At 42.1% G+C, this 22,083-nt stretch overlaps 1 protein-coding gene across 3 annotated transcripts in view; it reads right to left on the bottom strand.

The window, feature by feature from the left end:
- samd11 (sterile alpha motif domain containing 11) overlaps positions 1–21,726 on the bottom strand; it is a 93,678-nt gene extending 71,952 nt beyond the window's left edge. For all 3 annotated transcript variants that reach the window (XM_028583008.1, XM_028583013.1, XM_028583012.1), the window contains exons 1-2: positions 21,648–21,726; positions 19,205–19,327 (exon numbers count right to left, since the gene is read on the bottom strand). The gene's annotated coding sequence lies outside the window, so the exon portion shown is untranslated. The remainder of the gene's footprint in view (positions 1–19,204; positions 19,328–21,647) is intronic.
- Positions 21,727–22,083: the final 357 nt, after the last annotated feature.

The raw sequence follows: 22,083 nt of genomic DNA, 5'->3' as shown, positions 1-22,083 counted from the left end.
ACAGAGCCATAACGTGAGGTACAAGGTAATGGAGCCTTTTATACAGCCCTTTATACAGTAGAGGCCAAAAGTTTGGACACAGTCGCATTCATGTTTACATGCAGGCGCCATCTTGGAAACCAGTCACGACTAGCCGAACGCCATGGAATCTCCCATGGTCCGATGTTGCCAGAAGAAAGCACTGAACGCATAAGAGAAGCACTTAACGCAACAACAGACTAGCTAGTGCTTCCACAAGATATACACTAAAGAGATGGCGGATTATTCAACCGAATTTCAAAACATCGACAACGAACCCTTTCAGTTTGATGGACGTCCTTATCTTTTCGAGCTGGAATATACTGACGACAACATGGCATCATGACTTTGCGTAAATATACACGCCACTTTCCTAAAGCCAAATAGCGTGTTATCCGTATGCATTTTGAGCTATCCACGTATATGTCTACGCTGTATACAGCAGATGTAAACATACCCACCACGTGGCGTTGCCACGTTGCATGTTATCGCGAGACCGTGACGTACTATCGTGAGAACAACGTCACACGCGTGTAAAAAAAAAGGCTGTGTTTAGGAAAAGAACACAGTGTGTTGAGTGTCCCTTTGCCCCATATACTAGCGTTGTAAGCTAATCAGCGGTCCGCGCTAGCATGTTCCAAGCTACAAACACATTCGATTAGCATGAAAACATGTCCAAGAGAACGACAGAGTGGGTACACATCTGTTATTAACCCCTAGGTTCGTTTTGCGCCGGAATTGTCTTTTAATGAACTACAAATACAGTAACACAATAAAGATAGATAATTTAGACTTAATTTCCAAATACCTGGGATGATCTACAATGCTAGCAAAGGGGGTAACCATTTTGGAATAATGCGTTAAAGTTCCCAAGTTGGAACAATGGTAGGTTTTCCCCATTGTCTTCATTCTGCTGACATGATGTGAATGCAATAAATAAATTTATAAAAGCCCCTGAAATCCTATAGTCAACAATACTCAAAGTTTGCCTACCAGTCTGGGTCTAAGAACAGAATCAAACTTGATGTCAAGAAAATTTAGATTACCTTCCATTTAGCTGAAATGGTGGAAGTTGTTTTAATACATGTATGAGTAATGCACGTGCTTGCACACCTCCCACCCATCAGAGAAGCTCTAGTCAGGATGTTGTCCGAACAAATGTTTAGTCTGCCCTGAGCAGCACAGTGCCTTGTGTTTTTATTGGCCCTCTGAATCCACTGGCTTTCCACAGACGCACCATTGCCTTGGTCACTACGTCTCCCCCAATCCAACCCACACAAACACACACCAAGCCTTTGAGGTAGAACGTCAAAGGGTGGAGAAGCAGGGAAGGGGACAGGGGTAGGAAGCAAGCGAGCTGCTGCCAAATCCACAAGGCCGCGGACAGGGCCATATAAACAAGACTGAGAGTGGCCACCAGGGATTGGTACATTGTCCCAGTGGAAATGTCGGCCCTGAATGACTCAGCCTCAGACACAGCACAGGAGGAGAGGAGAGACACTGCTCTGTCCCAAACAGTTTTTCAGACTATCGAAAATAGCCCTGTTAATCCCCAACTGATGGTAACCAAATGTCAAGTGAAGGATGAGAGTGTTTGTCGGTTGTAACGTAATTTCCCAGTCAAGACAGAAAACTTCCAAACCTGCGCTCTGGACTGTAGCACATGACCAGAGGCCATAAATATGTAACGGGCATGTTCATCCTGTAGTTATATACTGTGAGCATAAATCAGGTGATAGATGGCAAGAACATGAACATTTCTAAAGTCTGCATTCCTCAGTATCAAATTTAAGAAAATCAAATTATACTGTACTGATATCATTTTCGTGGTCTTATAAAACCATAACTCTTCATGCATTTTTCCCATGGACCATCTGCTCATTGCACATGATAAATGAGTGCCAATCAGACGCCTCAGCACTGAGTAAAGTGCAGCCATGCTCCCTGGTCCAAGTTAGATACGAGTTAAGGACACCCACTGTTCCCCGCGGTCAGAGGAAAGGAGAACATGGGTAGGGGAGGAAAGGAAGAGGGATCCAGGAATGCATGGCAGGGCGGCTGCTTTGGCAGGTAGATGAAGTGAGGATCACACGGGCTGGCGTGGGGGTGATTAATGCGCAGGGAAATGCACGGGAAGGAAAACAAGGCCATAAATCAGCCGCTGGTCCTCCATGCTAATTGTAATTGAAATGAATTTGTCTGGCCCATAGAACAGGGGATTGCAATTGCTATTGACCAATAGGGCCCAAGGATCTGAAGGAAATGAAACGGGGAGTGTGGCATGTCCGTACCAAGATCAATGCATAACCCAGCACTGGTATTTGTGTCCCGTAAATAAATGGTGGTTTGGGGCGAAAACATGTAATAGGTGAGTTATTGTGTTGGATCCCGTGGTAACTCTGGTCAATGTGATGATAAAGCCGTTGCTCAGGGTACAGGGTTCTTGGACTTTTGGCCACAATTCAGATGCGAGCTGGAATTGTTTAAAAAATAATGTGAAATACACAGAGGTAAGGCTACAGAGGGGAATCACTCCTGAGATTGCTTTACCCCGGCCATTTTTTCCCTACTGCCTCAAAACAAAAAGTATGCAACATTGCCCTGTGAAGGTAAGAAAACTTAATGTATTGGTTGCTATATAGCCAGTCTATTGTATTCTAAGACCACAGTGCTCAAAACATAATGCATACAATGTGGAGGAGTCAGCCTTTCAGCCTGTTTTTTTATTTTTAAACCCCAACCCCCAGTCCACCTCCCACAGCCAAGCAGGTAGCTCCCCATTCATTAACCAAACACTTACTAACTAATTGGGACATGCACAGACCTGTCTGTGTGTATAGGTGTGTATTCAAAATGAATTTGAGGATAGACAGTGTGAAGAAAAGACGCATCTAACAACAAAGGTTTTTTGATGCAATACATATTGCGCTGTTAAATCTAATAACCTTTTGAATGATTACTGTAAATGTATCAAAGCTATCTTCTTAAAAGCTGTTCGGTCAAAACTGTCCTGTATTCAAGAGAGTTTCAACACTTTCAATATATTTCTTAAATAGATTAGATTACTGTTATGAAATTAAACTCGGATAAGAGGGATCCATGTTGTGTTGAGCACCCAGCAGAGTATTCACTGCTCTTGTCTCTCTGGGATTTGGTCTCCATGTTGTGATCCAATAACATTCCCCCATGAGACTGCAGATAGCATCCCAACCTCGCTGCAGGAAAATAACATCCTCTTCCATTCTTACACAGAAGAATACTGAGTTTCATAACATACCCTCATCAGGACACGCTTAAATGACACCTTAACTTCGCAGACTATTCATTCACACCATTTCCAATATTGAAAATGAAAACACTCAGTAAAACACTTTGAGCAGGTAATGTAGGGAGTTTTGCGTTACACATGGGGCGATTCTCCGCTGCATGTTTGAAATTGCTTTAGAAGATTTCTCATGCTCTGCGACAAACTACACAACAAGCATGCACCCCCGCAATTTATAGCAGTTTGAACCCTGTGGGTGCAATGAACAATAGGACCAAAGCATTGTTTTTCAATTGTCTGTGACAGTGTGGGCTGCTCGGCACAGAGGCCTTCGCCCTAACTACTAGGGCTGTGTTTGCTAAACGAGCCGGAGCAACACCGCAGAGCCCACAAGGCTCCACGCTCTGATACGACCAGGGGCTTTTCTCTTCCTGCACACTCCCTCCACCACCTTACCTCCTTCCCCCCATTCTTCCCCTCCGTCAGGAATCTATATTTCATAAGCGAGCTTTGGAGCTCCAGTGCCCAATTATCAGCAGATAAGGCGCAGGAAGCCCTGGAGCGCCGGCACGGCTATTTAGATGGGGAGGGGGAAGGAGCTGGAGAACGAAAGGCAGGCAGGCAGGGACCCAACCCCCCAGGGGCACTTCGCCCTCGCCACGCAGTTTTTTTCTTCCTTCTCTTTTTTTCCTTTTCTCTCCCTCACTGACATCCTCCTCCCCCCCCTTACCTTAGCGGCAGGGTTCAATTAGTGCCGGCGGCGGCTAGCACCAGCAGCCCCACTCAGCCCGGGAGCTGGAGCCTCTATCAGTACACACCAACAACACGCAAGGCTGAGTCCAACTAGCAAACTAACATGAAGGCAACTTCTATGTTGCACACATACAGGCACATGAATGTTTGCACAATCACACACATACACACACACACACACACACACACACACACACGCACAATTTTAAATAAAGACTGAGGTAAACTTTTTTTCCTGAAACCACAACATGGAGGTAAGATTGATTCCACTGCTAGCTTTAAAACCACAATGCCTTTGCAGAGATACATTACTGATATTCACTGTTGCAGTTTATCCCTATATCAGACTAATCTCTGGGGAAATACTTGAATAATGAACTATACTTTCACCAATCATGGCAACTACGCCAAGTATTTCCAGTTATTTCACCATTTCTCAGATGAGTGAGTGTGGCTGCCTCCTCAGACTGGCACATTTAAGTCATGACGTTTCACACTCTTCCGTGGCCCCAGACCTCTATTAGCAAGGGAGTAAAACTCAATGTGCCTCTCACATTTTCTGAGCCCAACAAAAAAAAAAACACACTCCAAACACCAATGCTGAGCAAGGTCAGGCAGGGGTCAGGCACAGCTCACGGATACGAGACGGATATCGATTTGCTGGGACAGGCCGCAAGCGCACACACACACACACACGCACACACACACACCCACACACACACACACACACAGTGTCTACCCCTCCTCTTTTTCCCTACAGTCACAGGGCAGGCATCAACCGATAGATCAGCCAGGGGCAGGAAACGGCCTGGGTCAGAGGGGACAGAGAGTGCGTGTGTGTATGTGTGTCTGTCTGTCTGCGTGTGTGTGTGTGTGTGTGTGTGTGTGTGTATGTGATGATAAGACTAACAGCCTGCTGAAAGCTTCTCTTACCTAGAGCTATCCAAGACCTTCAGGCTGCGCCAATTCACCTCGAAGCAGCAAAGAAAAAGAAAATAGCTCTGACCAAACAGTGATGGAGTATTCATCTTACTACCACTGATAGACATGCATCTACAGACACAAGCACACTCTAAACACACTGGTCCTGTTTCAGAGTGCCACCCAAGTCATTGTTGTTTGTCTTTCTATCAGTTGGAAGTTGATATTATAGAACACTTGTCACCGCAGGAGGGTGTGTGGGTGTGTGTTGCTGTTGCTGTGGCCTGTGTTAGGGGATCTGCCAATGGCAAAAGAGACTGGGGTAAGACCGATACAAGGCTTCAGCAGCCCCGGGTCGACTGGAGGCTCAGCTGGAGTCATGCACATACAGCATCAGCGTTGCATGGGTTGTTATGTGTGTGCACGTGCCATGTATGATTGCTGTGCATGAGTGAATAAGTGTATGCCTGAGTGTGTGTGTGTACACGTGTGCTTAAACGCTTGTGTGTGTGTGTGTGTGTGTGTGTGTGTGTGTGTGTGTGTACTATATATGTGAGAGAAAGTCAGGGGGCAGTGAAGCGGAGGAGGGCAGGCAATGCTCCCAGGCACAGAAAGCAGGCCAACTCCATTTCCCACTATGAAGAGCTTCAAAGAGAGGGGGTAGTAAAACAAGAGATGGTAGAGTACGCCTGGTTGTATCAGTTAAGTTGTGTGAGATGAGCTGTTATGTTGTAATCTAACTAGCAACTGCAACACACTCCACCGACTCTTGAATGCAATCACATAATTGTATTTTATTTTATTTTTTTAAAGATGCACATCAGTTTCTATAATCTTTGAATCTTTTTCAACATTTAGTTTCCACACAAGAATGGAAGGTGTGCCCTCTTTGATTATACAGGATGTAAGAAAAGACAAAATGCCATGGCTATTTTATTCATCCCCCGTTAAAGCAGTCTTTCAGCTGCTTTAACCTCATCCTACTAATAGATCAAGTGGTTTTGACAGAGAGAAAGGAGGAAACAACCCAAAGACAAAAGATTCAGAGATACAGAGAAGACAGCAAGACAGTCAGGGGGAAGCAAACTTCCCCCGCTGACGCTCTTGTTCCACGGTAAGAATCCCCCGGCCGTAGCCTCAGACATCTGGTTCCAGTTAGCTCTCAGCGCTTTGACGCGTTTCCTGTGCTACTACTCCACGCAACCACGACGCAGCCCTCCCAACGCCACGACAGCCAAACTCTCTTGAGATAACGCACCATAACTCACACACACAAATACACAATCAACCACACGTCTACTGTATGTTGAAACAGTCCAGAAGAGGCTGAATTCTCATATGTTTTCATAGCGCACTGTAGTTCACTGTTGCAAAAAGTTTCTCAGAGGCCTCGGCTCAGACAGCATGTTACAGGTCTAAAAGAACAAGTTGTGGGGGTAAGTTGTGTGGTAATATCATAACTACAGTTACACTAATAGTCTGTGACCTTTCTAAATAATAAATAAAAATGTTTTTATGCTCACATATTTATATAACTGAGCAGAGTAGCAACCATTTCCATATATAAATGCTCTGGCAAGGAGGAAGTGATTAGTTTTATTGCAGTTTTATTTAACAGGGAAACAAGGTCAGAGAAACCGATTGATTGTTTAAAGGAAGGCTAGTGGGGCTGGATTGAACATAAGTAGACTGACAGGATGAAAATCAAAGAAGTGATGTACTGTAACCGAGAAGTGATTTTACTTTAATTTCCGTCTGTACATTTTTTTGTATGATAAATTTTTTTTATTTTTTTTTTAACACACAACATACAGAACAAACAAATACAATCGAACAGGAACCAAAACCCTCACCCACCCCCCACCCTCTGCAGTCTCGAGGAAAACAAAACAAACCAAAATACAAGAAAACAAAAATCACACCTTGCCTAGTCGCTCTCTTCTAATTCTTGTGGTGTTGAGGTCACCAGGGCCGATACCTGTGCTGCTGCGTTTCTCCATAGGTCTATAGTCGATGACTTGGCTTTGTTAATCCTTGCTATAGAGAGCTCAAGCATAACTATGTCTAGGAAGTACGCCAACCACTGTTTTATACAAAGCGAGGAGGGGGGAGCCAGTGTCGAGCTATAATTTTTTTGATTAGGCCAGCTAGTCAAATTTTCTTCTGTCTCCCAAGCAGGTGTAATTTAGAGTCGTCATTAAGTAACAAAACAATCGGGTCAGTAGGAATTCGACATCCTATCACACAACATGGCATCATGACTTTGCGTAAACATACACGCCACTTTCCTAAAGCCAAATGGCGTGTTATCTGTACGCATTTTGAGCTATATATAGCACTTTAAAAAGTGCTGTATAAAGAAAGACAATATCAAATAAAAGTGCAATACATTTTTCCACTTTTAACATGCTCATACAAGTAACTGTTATTACAAATAAACACACATTACCTTTAGAGTTTGTACTTTTTGTCCAAGAAAAAACACTTATCTTATTAAGTTCTTTAACTTATTAACTGTCACTCATCATAGGATTAATAGGATCATAAGACATCCACTGTGAAAATCTGTTGGAATATGAGAGTAGCTGTGCATGGCACTGTGTAGCGAATGTCTGCAGCTGTTTACATTTTGTACCTGAGCTGCATTCAGGCAAATTCCTGCCATCTATGTTGATATGGCAATAAAGTACTGAAGCTTGAGTGTGATACACAGTAACAAGGATGCTCTGAGGCACACACTGTATTTTGACCTGTCAGTTTGGGGAACTAACAGCACAGCATGTCATGTCACTCACACCGGAAGACTGTAATGTTTCTGTGCAACTACCCACTAAATTAACCACAATGCCTTTCAGTGAGGTGATTACCTGTGGGGAGGAGTGGAAAAGGGTGACCCCAGAATGGAGAAATACATAGCACAGGTACAAAAAAAAACAAAAAACATGAGCCCACACAGCCCTGCTGCTCAGCAGAGGAACATGGTAACCTCATAGGCCACACCGGGGATAACAGGTAGTGAAAGTGAGAACGAGGGGGTGAATGAAGAGGAGGTGAAGAGACAGGAAGGAGCTTCTTAAAGGCTTTCCTGCGTTGGAGGGACTCCCTACACCACGCAAGTTCTCTATAAACACAGTACAAAGAGCATTCTCTAAAATCATCGTGTGACTGGAAATTTACTTACCTCGTAATCACCTACTTTAATACATAGGTCATGCTAGTTCATAGCTTATTGCTGCCATGTCCGAAAAATATAAGTTATTGTATCAACATTTATTTATTGTAATGACAAGATATTTTCACATTTTAACAAGATATTTTCACGTTTAAACAAGATATTTTCACATAACAACAACATTTTCTTGTTATGACAATATACTATTTATCACATTATAACGTGAGAAGTTTCACGTGAAATATTTCACGTTATAACGTGAATTTATCTTGTTGGAACATGAAACTCAGTGTGCGGACGGATAAATTGCGAAATATGGCTCATACACACGACTCATTCTTCCTTCTGTATTGCCCAAACCATTTCGAATTCTTTCTTAGTGTACCCATACGCATACTCACTATATCATCCACCATCCTCAATAACATCAGCAGAATCTCGCCATGTCTCAGCCTAAGCATGAAGTGAACCTTTGAACTATTTATTATGCTATAACGTGAAACTTTTCACGTTATAACATGATAAATAGTATATTGTAATAACGAGAAAATGTTCTTGTTATAACTTGATAAGTTTGTATGTTGTAATAACGGGAAAATATCTTATTACAATTAGTCTTGCATTGCCAGACCTTCCTCCACAGCGCTGCGGAGGAGGGTCTGGCTAGTCCACACAGCATTCCGGGATGGGAGAAAAACCTCTTCTGGTTTATTGGCATTTTTTAAACCAATCGCAATCGTCATGGGCGGCGCTAAGCCCCAGACTCAATAGTGGTGCCTCTGCAAAATAGCCTCGGGAAGGAACTTGTTTTGGTGGAACGTGCTCATTAAAAAGTTGTTTTAGTTGTGCAACAGAAAACTCAGATTGGACAGATAGTCTAGCTTGCTGTCTGGATTTACCCTGCAGAGATCTGAGGAGCAGTTAACCATAGTCCTCATAAATCCACCGGAGTTTAGAATGCCAACACAAAGAAAGAGGAAGGTGATGGACATCCGGACGATAATGAGGGATGTCTGGCAGCACCGGAACAATCCCGTAAATGAATCGTCGTTGATATAGACTACATTACAATGACGTACAATCAGGTAATACTGATACGTTTTTCTTTTTCAGGCGTGGCAGCAATATGCTTTTGTACTTCTTAGAGTTTTATAATATATAAAAAATATACACCAATAATGCAATTCCATTGCATTTCTCTCCACTAGTAGGAAATAAAAAAAGCACACACACCTCAGATCCAAATTCAATTTAGGCTACAAACATGTTCTTTTCGACTCAACTTTAATTGCCCCCAATTGGGGGTGAGCGCAGGCAAACTAGGACAAATGAAAGTTTAAGGAGGCAGTATTGATTTGTGTGGAGGTCAGGGGTAGGTCACCCCTATCAGAGAATCAACAAACAGCCGCCAGCACCCTCCTCAGCTAAGCCAATCACTTCTGACCTGGTCCACCGTTACCATGGCAAATGACCCTGAACCACACAGACCATATACTCGGCTTCTTACTGAGTGAAAGCAGCAAAGTGGAGCTCCACAAAGGTGTTGGAGCTACAACAAATCCTTCACTAAAGGGTGTTAACTATGCTGTCATACTCGGAATAATGTTTTTTTGAGATCACTCTTTTTTGCATCACTCTCTAGGGCTCACTGATAATTCAGTATCATCGTTTCACTTTCAGTCGAATCATACTGTGATGATTTGATCTTCTTGCGTTGTTGTTTAACACATTTTTGCTATAGATATTAATGATCCCTACTAAACTGTTAAAGGTCCCATGACATGGTGCTCTTTGGATACTTTTATATAGGCCTTAGTGGTCCCCTAATACTGTATCTAAAGTATTTTTCCCGAAATTCAGCCTTGGTGCAGAATTACAGCCACTAGAGCCAGTCCCACAATGAACTTTCTTTAGGATGTGCCATTTCTGTGTCTGTAGCTATTGAGGAGCTTTTGAGAAGGAGAGGAGGTGGGGGTGTGGCCTTGACCAACTGCCACTTTGCTCGTTTGAAAGTCATGATGTCTCTCTTATGGGTGGGCCAAGCAGAGAAAGGGGAGGTAACCTATTATGTCCTCATAAGGAGCAAGATTCCAGATCGGCCCATCTGAGCTTTCATTTTCTCAAAGGCAGAACAGGATACCCAGGGCTCGGTTTACACCTATCACCATTTCTAGCCACTGGGGGACCATAGGCAGGCTGGGGGAACTCATATTAATGTTAAAAAATACTCATAAAGTGAAATTTTCATGCCATGGGACCTTAAAAAACTGTTTTTAAAACTAAAGTGAGGTACTGAAGGTTTTGTTTTACATGTTTGGAGATTTTTGTTAGGTGTAAAGTATTACAGTGGAACACAATTCATTGCAATAAAATTAATCAAAAATATTTGTGTGATTTATTTATGTGATTTTGCATACATTTGCAACTTTTTAATATGCATCGCCATCAGAAAAAACATTTGAATTAGAATTGAGTATTGAGATACATAGAGCCCAGCCAAATCCCTTCTCATGATCCTCTTTTTATAGACATTTTGAAGGACGAAATCTCAGATTCTTCCCTTCACCCAGTCTTTCCATCTGGGCAGGCGGTGGTGGTAACCAAGCCTCTGGCAGTGTGTTCCTATCCTGCAGGAGCCCTCAGGTTCCAACCTGTCAATATCTCAGGCAGCGTCTTGGCTCTGCTGTGGCTCAGTTAACCTCCTCACCCACTGCAACCCCACAAGGGACTCCTGTCCCTGTGCCAGCCCAGAGACAAGCACAATCACACCCCCCACCCCCGCGCCCCACTCCTCCTCTTCTTCCAATCCTGCTCCCAAACCACTCACACCGCGCTCACACCCATAAAGGGCAGCACCCTGGCAGCAACAGCAAGCAATATGGCAGCTGACGGCAGTTCACTGACGTCTTAGATGTTTTGGATGACGGTCACGTTGAAAGCTCACAGAGGGTAAAGAGGGAGAAGATATTGGAGAAAAGTCTAAAGCCTGAAGGAAAGAAAAGCTCAGTGACTCAGTGACAAAGGTCCCGTCATCTCGTCATCTGTATCAATTTCAGGGAGAGAAAGGACCGATATAAAAAAGGAATCAATGTATTAACACGTTGCTGAGAAATTTTAGAGTGATTTAGGGGATGCATGTAAAAGACAGAAAGTCAACAGGAGGTCTTAGTGTTGGTGTGTTTGTAATCTACACATGCACATAGGCCTGAGCCCAAGCATGGAAACAAGCGTGTGGCAGCATGTTACCCATCCCCTCGCACTTACACTCAAAACACACACACACACACACACACACACACACACACACACACACACACACACACACACACACACACACACACAACACACACACACACACACACACACACACACACACACACACACACACACACACACACACACACACACACACACACACACACACACACACACACACACACACACACACACACACACACCTCTGTGCCTGACTGCAAGGCACCGCGGCTGTCTGCTGGGAGCTCAGGTTACGGCCGACCGGCAGGACAGACTTTATGGAAGCCTCTCTCCCACACCCACTCTCCCCCTCCCCATGGCTCCGGAGGAGGTATCGAGTTGCCGGTTCAGCGCCGGCCAGGCTTGGCGCTGGCGGCAGCTTGTGATCTTGGGTGCCTGTGTGTGTGTATGTGTGTGTGTGTGTTTTATCTCCCACTCTTTGACGGTATCGGCACACAACACTGCTGTCTCCTCCAGGTATGTAGGTGTGATTTACAGTGTAGACGCTTCACACTCATGCGCACACACGCACGCAAAATCCGACCTCTTCCTATGCTCTAAAGCACCAAGAATATTCTACAATGCATTACACAGTTCAAGGTTTAATAAGAAGAGATGAATAGTTTTAAACCCAAATTATAAATACACTTCCTACTAGGTGGGTCTAGCCATGCAGATAGCTTTAGTTTTATTTTAAATATAAATGAATGCATTTCCAGAAATAATGTCTGGGTCACTGGATAATTTACAGATCTTGCTGTCAACAGTTGTCACTGAAACTACTTTCTACTGTAATAACAATCTCATTATGGCGTTGCTTTTAATGTTTGAATTTTTCAATGTCATGAGCACCACATTTCATTCACCTCCATTGTACTCAATGGCAGCAGAGATCTCAGTTAAAGATACCTTAAAATCTGGACAAATAAAACCAAAACTAGCTGCATGGCTAAATACCGAGGTGAAAAATATGTTTTCCTTTGTGTAATTTTGGTGAACTGACCCTTTAAAATAGCCAGTGATGTAGTATTATACTTCAATAAAGTTGTCAGTGAAATAAATTTAAAAAGAAATCAATGCAACAAAGAGATGTCCTGACATTAGTTCCTAGTATGGGAAGTAACGCCAAAAACTGGATCCTACACTTCCCATGATGCTTTCTCAGATTGACAAAGCTCTTATAGAGCCACAGAATACATTATACAACTTTTAAACCGATTGTAGCAATCTCTGTGACAAGTAAATTGACAAATCGATGGTGTGTCCCTTTAAAAAAAAGAATTCCTATGTTTCATAACTATCACAATTATACATGCTAAACAGAAGAACATCACTTTGTGGCTTCCAAATCCCATGATTCTATCTGTCATCTGAGAGAGCAGCTTGCAGCTCTCTGTCTCTGAAATGCTTGCTGTAGTCCATTTGCAGGAAGGAGTTGCAGTGAAGGTGCACTCGCAGGTCAACATGGAAGAGACCGCCTATATACAGAGACCTTGTGATGGTTCTGCCGCTGGCTGGCTTACTAGCCCGGCATGGAACGACACTCATGAATAATGCATTGGGACATCTGCCACCCCTGAATTATAGATCTGTGGAAGCCCAGCATATGGGAACAGCCCAGCAAGTGCTAATGGCTAACTCCCCATGACAAAATATGGGTTAGAGACACGTGAATGATTGCCGGGTCATGCAACCTTTCAGTCATGTGAGTGTGAGGTGGATTGTAAATGTGATTATTTACATGTTTGCGTGTGTGTGTCTGCATGTGTGTTTGCCTATCTGGAATGAGGATAGGCTCCAAAGGATAAATAAGTTAATATGACCATAAACAAGCATCCAAATTAGCAGACAGACACAAAAGTGTGTTGGAGAAAGGCACTAAATAAACATGCATTAGGGATGTAGCTCTATAGCTAATGTTATACTTTCCCCACAGGAAGTGACCAGAGACTTTCCATAGAAGCACCAAAAAAGTCACTGTCACATTATAATACAACATTATCCTTTTATCAAATTCAGCTAAACCCATGCTAAGAAGTTTTAAAATAGCCCCAGCCCTATCCTTTACATTTTTATGTGTAGCATCCTCCTGCTGAAAACCAGCCTGCTTGTCCATGCAGGCTCACACTTGGAAGTCCTGTCAAAGATGCAGAGATGAGCAGACTTAATCTTGTTTTTGTGTGTGTAAGGGGGGGGGGGGGCACCAGTTCGATCTCCGAAAAGGCCAAAGGATTATCCTCTTAAGTAGTTGGGGAGGCTAAGCATGCCAGAACATCCTATCTTTAATTAACACACCTCGCCCAAAACCACCCACCTCTACACCATGCAGGCTTCAAAGGGAAGGCAGTCACCCACCACTGTTCCAGACTTTCTTGTTTTTGTCTTTCTTAAGTGTTTGTGTGTTCATTTAAAGTTCATCCTCAAGTGTTGTGGATTTAGAGAACATCCTCATCATAACCCCAAGCCTCCTCTACCCTGGCAGTTTGGGAATCACCACCCACCACTGTTCCACTTTGTTGTGCATGTGTTTCTTATGTGTTTGTGTGTTCATTTAAGAAAGTATTTAGAAGGTGTTCATACAGTTTGTGCAGCATACATTAGAATTGCATACATTAGAATACTTGCAATAAAGTAACATGGTAAATAATAACAAACTTTAGCACCATTGGTTGACTAATTATTGTGCTAATAGAATCAGAGAGGACTGGGTCATCTGTAGGGGAGTGAGAGCAAGATGACGGCCTGCAGATGAAAAGAGACAAGCGAAGACAGGGAGAAGAACACCAAGGGTGCCCTGGTTTGGCCTGGCCTGGCACCGCCAAGCAGGATGAGCGGCGGCGGCCCCAGCATGAATACATTAGTGGTGCTTAGGCGCACTAATTGCTTCTCACTTAGACAAATCTCCTGCAAATCACGGCTGCGCCGCCAGCACTGGCCAAGCCCCCCGGGAAGGAGAGACGGCAGGCAGGCGGACAGAGCGAGAGGCAGAGGAGGAGGAGGAGGAAGAGGAGGGGGTGGCGAGTGGAGCGTGTGTACCAGAGGCGCCTCAGAGCAGGATGGAGGAGGAAGGAGAGGAGGAGGAGGGGGTGCTCCCAAGAGAATGGGCAGAGAGAGAGAGAGAGAGAGAGAGAGAGAGAGAGAGAGAGAGAGAGAAAAGCTCACACTTCAAGAGTGCCTCTTTCTCTCTGCTCATCCATAGTCCAGGCTGAGTGCCCCCCCTCCGCCCCCCCCACACCACTCCCCCCCACACCCCTCCCCCCCACACCCCTACCCTCAGAAGCCCCACCGTCGTTCGGCTCCTCCAATGCTCCATCCCTCCCTCCCCCTTTTCCCCCTTTTTTCCCTCCAGCTCTCAGATCTCTGCTCTGCCCCCTCCTTTCTCTCTCGCTCTCCCTCCCTCTCCATCGTTCTATATAAAAGAGGAGGAAAGATGAAACTCTACAAAGAGGGAAAAAATCAATAACACAGATGGATAGCTGGATAACAGGGTCCGGCATGCTTCGGCGGTAAGGCAATCCAGAGGGTGCCCACACAACTTCCACACAGGCGGAGAGACGGGCAAAAACAAGACGCTGGGAAGAGGGTGGTAATCAGCCTCAGGAAGCTAACATCACCCGCAACACACAAGTACACACTTGTGTGCACACAAGCACATACTACAATGTATGGCTACACCAACATATGTACATGAGGGCACACACACAAAATATAAACAAAAACAAATACTCTTGTTAGGTACAACACCCATATCCACAGAAGGACACATCCTATCCTCAGCCCCATGCAGCTAATTGGGGAAATACTACAAAACAATAATAGTTATCAGGTAACCTGAGAAAATAGCTTGCTGTAACAATAACATACATATCATACAAAAGATCAATATTATAGCAGGGGCTGCATTATTCTACTCTGGTTATTTGAGATATTGGGTGGCTAAAGGCAAAATTTCTCTTGTTAGCCATGGTTTAAGGTACCACAGGGCCCCATCAAGAACAATGTATACAATATACTGCAAAAACTTTGCCTGCATTTTAGTATTCATTATCAAAATAGGAAAGCAAGTAGCTAGCTCTACTCTTAAACTTTTTAGCTCTGTTAGTAAGAGCGTACATCTCTGCAGACATTGACGGGTGGACAGGGCAGAGACATGGTGGACTGTTGTTATACCTTAAAACAATAAAAGTACTAGAGATCAACTGATGTTTTTTTAAGGGCCGATTCCGATACTAATTATTAGTAATCGAGAAGACCAATAACCGACATTTGCATATTTACATTTGCAGTAAAAATGAAAATCTAAATAAAACAAACTCCAAAACAAGTCTTAGTTTAAATGTTGCTAAAGATAACTGATAAAAAAGAGCCATTGCTCTTCCACCTTCTTTGCATGAATTGTAGTCTGCCTTCCCAGGTGTTGGTATGTGTAATATTCCAATAGATCTTTTCAAGAGAAAGAGAGAAAGAGAGAGAGAGAGAGAGAGAGAGAGAGAGAGAGAAAGAGAGAGGAAGTTTTGTCTGGTTTATCAGTGAAGTGTATGAACTACACTGCAGACTTAATTCTACTAACAACTGACTCATAAACGGGTCCAACATGGTTGGAATGCGCATCGACAAGTCATCTGCATTATATATACGTCTGGTGTATGAAATGTTTGTATCGTCACTGCACTGCATTTTTATAAACTATGATTAACTCGTCACACTTCTCCTCCGCGTCCAGGCGGCGTCTCACTCCATTCCTCTCCTTCCAGTTCTCGTCTACTCATACAACTGAAGTTACATCCAGTAACTACTATTACTAAGAACCTTACCAGTGGAAACAGTGGGTGTTTTTGCAACTTCATTGCATTGGATTGGGATGTTTATCACAACTTCAGTAATATCTGCTTACTGCTGCCTTCCATTCAACACAGCTCCACTCGCTCACAGGAGTAGCTCCAGTCTGCAATCATCTTTGCCCGTCAGAGCCAGAACCAGTCAGATAGTGAAGTGGGCAAGGCCACAAGAGTGGCACCTAGAGCCGATTTTATCAACCAATATTGGCCTATAACAGACATATTGGTATCTAGCGGTATCAAACTATATGTTGTTCAATACGCCGATATGAAAACTTTTTTACAGAGGATATAATGCAGAAAACAATGCTTGGGGTGATTTAGAAATGGTGTCAATACGTAGTTTGTCTAGCAGAGCATGGTCAGCAATTGACTACTCTATATCCACGACGGTCTATTACCTTCCGTTTTGTTTGTATTGGAATTTTACACTCTGGTGGATTTATGAGGACTATGGTTTTAACTGCTCCTCAGATCTCTGCAGGGTAAATCCAGACAGCTAGCTAGACTATCTGTCCAATCTGAGTTTTCTGTTGCACAACTAAAACAACTTTTGAACGTACACACATTCCACCAAAATAAGTTCCTTCCTGAGGCTAGTTTTGCAGCAGCACCGTGGCTTTTCCTGGTGCATTTTGGTCGGGCTCTACTATATTCAGCAACCGGCAGCTGCATCAGAGCCAAAGTATTTTTAAATCAATTTACTTTTCTGCTTTTTATCAGCTTTCGGATTCCAATAATCGGAAAAATGCTGAATATCGTGTGCCAGGTCGACCCCTACACTGTACACTCGGGAGAGGTGAGCCCACCGCTAGTCCTCACCAAAAAAGAAGAAAGAAAGCAGAATAAAGCTTGCCTCTACTCAACCGAAAAAATAATTTAAAGCAACAGCCATAATTTCCAGGAATTTTCTACCTCGAAAACAATCAAATAGTCTGGATCAACTGAAATACATTTCCAGGATAATTGCCTGACATATGGCGCAATGTCCCTCACCTTCCACTCTGTGTTGTGATTCGGGAAACAACAACAGACTTCGAGCTAGCAAGCTGCACGCTGAAAATGGCAAGTTTTGAAGAAAATTTGGATTGTGCAATAAGGCAGACCCCTTGGTTCTTTCAGGAAATGATTGTAAAGATTTACAAAGAATATGTTTACAGCATTTACCATCTAACTGGGATGTTTTGGGACCGACTGGATGGATTGCTATGGACGAAGTACACACAGTGTTACACTGGTAAGAGCAAATTACATTTATCTCTGTATCCATCCAATTTAAAGCTTAACTCTCGCCAAAATGCAACCTAGGGTCTTTTTGTGAATGTACACGAGTCAAACTTTCATTTAAAAGCATATTTAGGACGGAAGCGGCACTTTTAAGATTTTCCGTATTTTTCGGTAAGGTGCTCTACACCTTAACAAAAGCATTGACAACGTTGTTTGTGTACCCAGAGTTTACTAAAAAGAAAGGTTTTGAACAACTCACCGTAGCTCTTGTTGTTTCCGGCCACAGCCATTTTATCAGTCAAAAACAGTCGATTTCCAAATGCAACATAACAGGGAGGAGAGTAAAGATGGAAAGCTCCTAAAGCTTAGTTCCATATAAATGCACGGATAATTTGTTGTTTTGTCGTTAGTGAAAAACAATATTGACCTTGTAGTTGAAAAAGGAGCCTCATATGGAGTCTGTTCATTCACATTCAGATATCGACTAATTTTGACTGCCGAGGTGTTAGCGGCCGGAAACAACAAGAGCTACGGTGTGTTGTTCAAAACCTCTCTTTTTAGTAAACTCTGGGTACACAAACAATGTTGTCAATGCTGTCGTTAAGCCCCTGGTGATACTTCGAGCAACGTCTCATGTTGTGTTGAGCCTTCTTAGTGTTTTAAAAATAGCTATTTTGAGGGTAGCATAAAAGCGCCCCTAGCACTCCCATTCAAAAGGCCATTTGACCGAAAAACGAAAATAAGGTAAATCTTAAAAGTGCCACTTCCGTTCTAAATATGCTTTTAAACGAAAGTTTGACTCGGGTACATTCACAAAAAGACCCTAGGTTGCATTTTGGCGAGAGTTACGCTTTAAATAGCTCACATTACTGTATTGTGTGAACAGCTAACTTAATTTAATATTGTATGTGGCGTTTCCTTTTGTGGGGTGCAAACGTTCTACCAAAACAAATTCCTTCTCAAGACTATTTTGCAGAGCCACCATCGCTGCGTCTGGAGCTTGGCACCGCCCAAGATGATTGCGATTGGTTAAAAGAAATGCAAACAACCCAGAGCGTTTTTTCTCCTATCCCAGAATGTATCTTTGGTGTAGCCAGACCTTACACCGCAGTGCTGTGGAGCTAGGTCTGGCAATGTGAGACTAACAATCAAACGACTACCTCAAGTTTTCCAAAGGTTGACCTACACAATTTAACTCTAGATTATCTTATTTCAAACCCCTCTGGTCTTCTTCTTCTCTTCCAGGAGTAATATTGGTGGAACAAAAACAACATGGTCGCTACAACAAATAAAATATGAAAGAATGAAGAGAATGTTTTGAAAAAAATATATACAGAAAAAGAAGGAGGAAGTTCTTGTTTTGGAGTTTGTGATCAAACTTGAGCTTTAAAGTTCAGATTTAATGAAGCAAACTGTAATTATGGTGTTAATCTCCATTTTAAGCCTGCCGGCACTCATTTTATCTATTTATGAGACTTGTTACTCAAGCAACCTCACCTGGATCATTGAAAACCTGTTTCATAGAACCAAATAAAGTGAATTAAGCCATGCTAACTCATGATAAGACCGGATTGTCCAGTTAGTTGCTTGTAAATCCCTCAGTTGCACATGCTGTAAAATTCCAAAAGGAGGCCAAAGACATCTCCTATTAATTGTCTTGTTTATTTGGATAATAAGACTGATATTTCAGATTTAACGTGGTAACAAATTGTTATTAACATTTATATATTTATATCAAAATCTATCTTACTATACCTTATATCAGCCATCTAGAGTCTGAGGTACTTTGGTTGAGGTTTCAGGTCATGTGTGATGTAGATCTGCTTGGTATTTCCTCTTACTGGAACCAGTGCAGATTGGGTGTGATGCTTATAGCAACTGTGGGAGAGGTGAAAGGGCGAAGACTTCATTATAATGAATGTCAATGATGTCCCCCCCATCCCCGATACTCACATCACACATAAACATGCAAGCACACACACACACACACACACACACACACACACACACACACACACACACACACACACACACACACACACACACACACACACACACACACACAGAGATTCCATCCCACTCTCCTCCTACAGTCCAATCTTTGTGGAAATTACTATAATTCTCTCTTGGGCATAGTGGTGATTTTCTGACTCTGCAAATATGACTGTGAGGTGGCCACATTAAAATGCACCTCTGAAAGGCGAGGAAGCCTATTACAATCTGTTTGAGACATATGTATTTGTTTGGTTATTAACACATTTTATTGCATTAAAATAATGTCTTCACTTTCATGGTTTGATCAAATTTAATTTAAATAATGATACTACTACGGTGATTTATTGGGTAAAGTGAAATGCTCTAAGCTTGAATTGAATCCCATGGGTGGTAAACTAACTGGCAGTCTGAGTTCAGTGCAGTTAAAACACTAACATGCCACTACAATTAATGATGGACAGTTCTTATGATGAAATTGATTAATTATTAACAGAAACATTTGAAATATTTAAGATGTATTTTTCATATCTGAAACCTCCAATTATGCAGTGTATATAGTATGGATAAATCACTAGCACCACCTATTGTATACTATAATCATGGCATGAGTGTTTCCTGATTCTTATCTACACTGTAGTGTAACACACCGGAAAACTAAAATATTTGGTTAGAGCACCATCTTTTGGAGAGAAACAGACATCTCATCTCACAGCTGTCACTGAAAGAATATGCAATAGTTCTTTTAAATGATCGGCCTGTGGGAGTTTTTAACTGTACAACTTTTAATAATTGTTAATGATATATTCTCAGAGGCCATTATTATTATGGATAAAAGCTCAAACATATACAGTACATTCGAAATACAGAAATGTATGCAGTTATAGAATAGCCTAAATAATATAAATGCTTAAATCCTTGAGAAAAATATTATTTGAATGACCCATATGTAGAATAAAACTGACACACAAATGGTGATAAATCGAATATATCCATTAAACTGGCTCAGGCTGGATAATAAATGTTTTTGTTACTTAAAAAAGAAAAATGTTTGTCGTCTTTTCTCTCCAAGTCCAAAATATTGGACTGATGTTGAATATTTTACGAGGAAGAGGACTTGCTGAACAATAAGGTAGAGAGAGACATGCTCCTTTGTTTTTAACAGTTAGATGGACAAATGTTTTTGTTTTGTAATTGCCAATTGCCTACTGATATTCTGCCAAAGTAAAAAAGTATAAGATCTGTGAAAACATAGATTTGTTAAACATAGATTTGTTAAATATGTAGGCTATGTGTTTACAGAAAAGGTATGTGGCATTATATTGTTTCACAATAATTTAAAGAAAGTCCTGAAAAAGGATGCCAGGCAAGTCATGGACAGAGGCAGCAGCACCGAAATCAAAAAGTGGCTGATGGCATATGCCACTGTGGTACAGAGGCATACGCATATACACATGCCTCTGTGAGTTGATTTTGCAATTAACTAAATGTATGTTAGGTCACTTTCTATCACCGAAGGAGGTAACACAATAAAGCCTATGCCCCATTGATGAAAGTATTGAATTATTTATACATTTGCCGTATTACGAACAGGGTGTCTGGCGTAACATCACCCGGAAAAAAATCCTGTATTCCAGTAAATAGAAGTATGCGCATAATTCTGAAGACTTGAAGCTATCTATCAACAAGACTAAGACCACAGAAATAGAATGAGAGCTAATGGTATTGGCTATATTTCTATGGTCCAGACTGCTAAATTCTCAGCACAATTCAATTGTTTTTACTCAAATACAAATTCGAAATAAACAAGAACAAGGGTTGCCACTTTAACCCTTAACTTTAACGTTACATTAAAAACAAATCTCACAGCCCAGTTAGTACTTTCATGTAGGATACCGTCGAACACCTTAACGTTAACCAGCCATGTGGCTGCGTTGTAATTTGATATGACCTAGCTAACGTTATCCATGGATGTACTGCATTATAAGAACGGACCTGTCCAATCCTCATCAACACAGCTGTGAGAAAGTTAGCTAAGGTTAGCTAGCTAGCTAATAAGGAGGTTGGTCGTTGGTGATAATAACGTTCAAGGACAGAGCCAAACTAACGTTTTTAGGTTACATCTCTTCTTCATGTTGAACAGTTATTTGTGTAACAAACATTCATATTTTTCCGGTAAATGGCCTTTATTAACGTGGTTACTTACCGTTTGTTGATAAACGGCATTTAATTTATTCATATGTGATGGGAAATGTGTGCACCTGATGTCGTCGGTGGAATTTAACGGGATTTAACTTTATACAATAACTACACATCCGGTTAGTTTTCAATGTAAAATATGTAGCCTATTTGTTGTGTTTTTGAATAAAGCAAAGCAAATGACAGGCTTTTAATGTGAAAGCAAAGTCTACATTTCCCGGCCTCATTTTAAATACTTCTGTTTTTTTTAGGAAGGCTCTGTTTTCAAAGTATTCAAATACTGTATTTAAAAGTAGTAGGCTGATGTGTTATTAGGAAAAGTACTGAAGATGATTAGGGGCCACATGTGAAAAAATGTATTGAGTTCTGAGTTTAAAGTCAGAATTCTGACTTTATTCTCAGAACTCAAATAAATGTGGAGATAGGTCTGGCAATGCGAGACT

Source organism: Perca flavescens, chromosome 7 (assembly GCF_004354835.1).
Source record: "Perca flavescens isolate YP-PL-M2 chromosome 7, PFLA_1.0, whole genome shotgun sequence".
Classification (NCBI taxonomy): Eukaryota; Metazoa; Chordata; class Actinopteri; order Perciformes; family Percidae; genus Perca; species Perca flavescens.
Note: the sequence above shows the minus strand (reverse complement) of the source record. Positions and strands in the feature narration are given on the sequence as shown.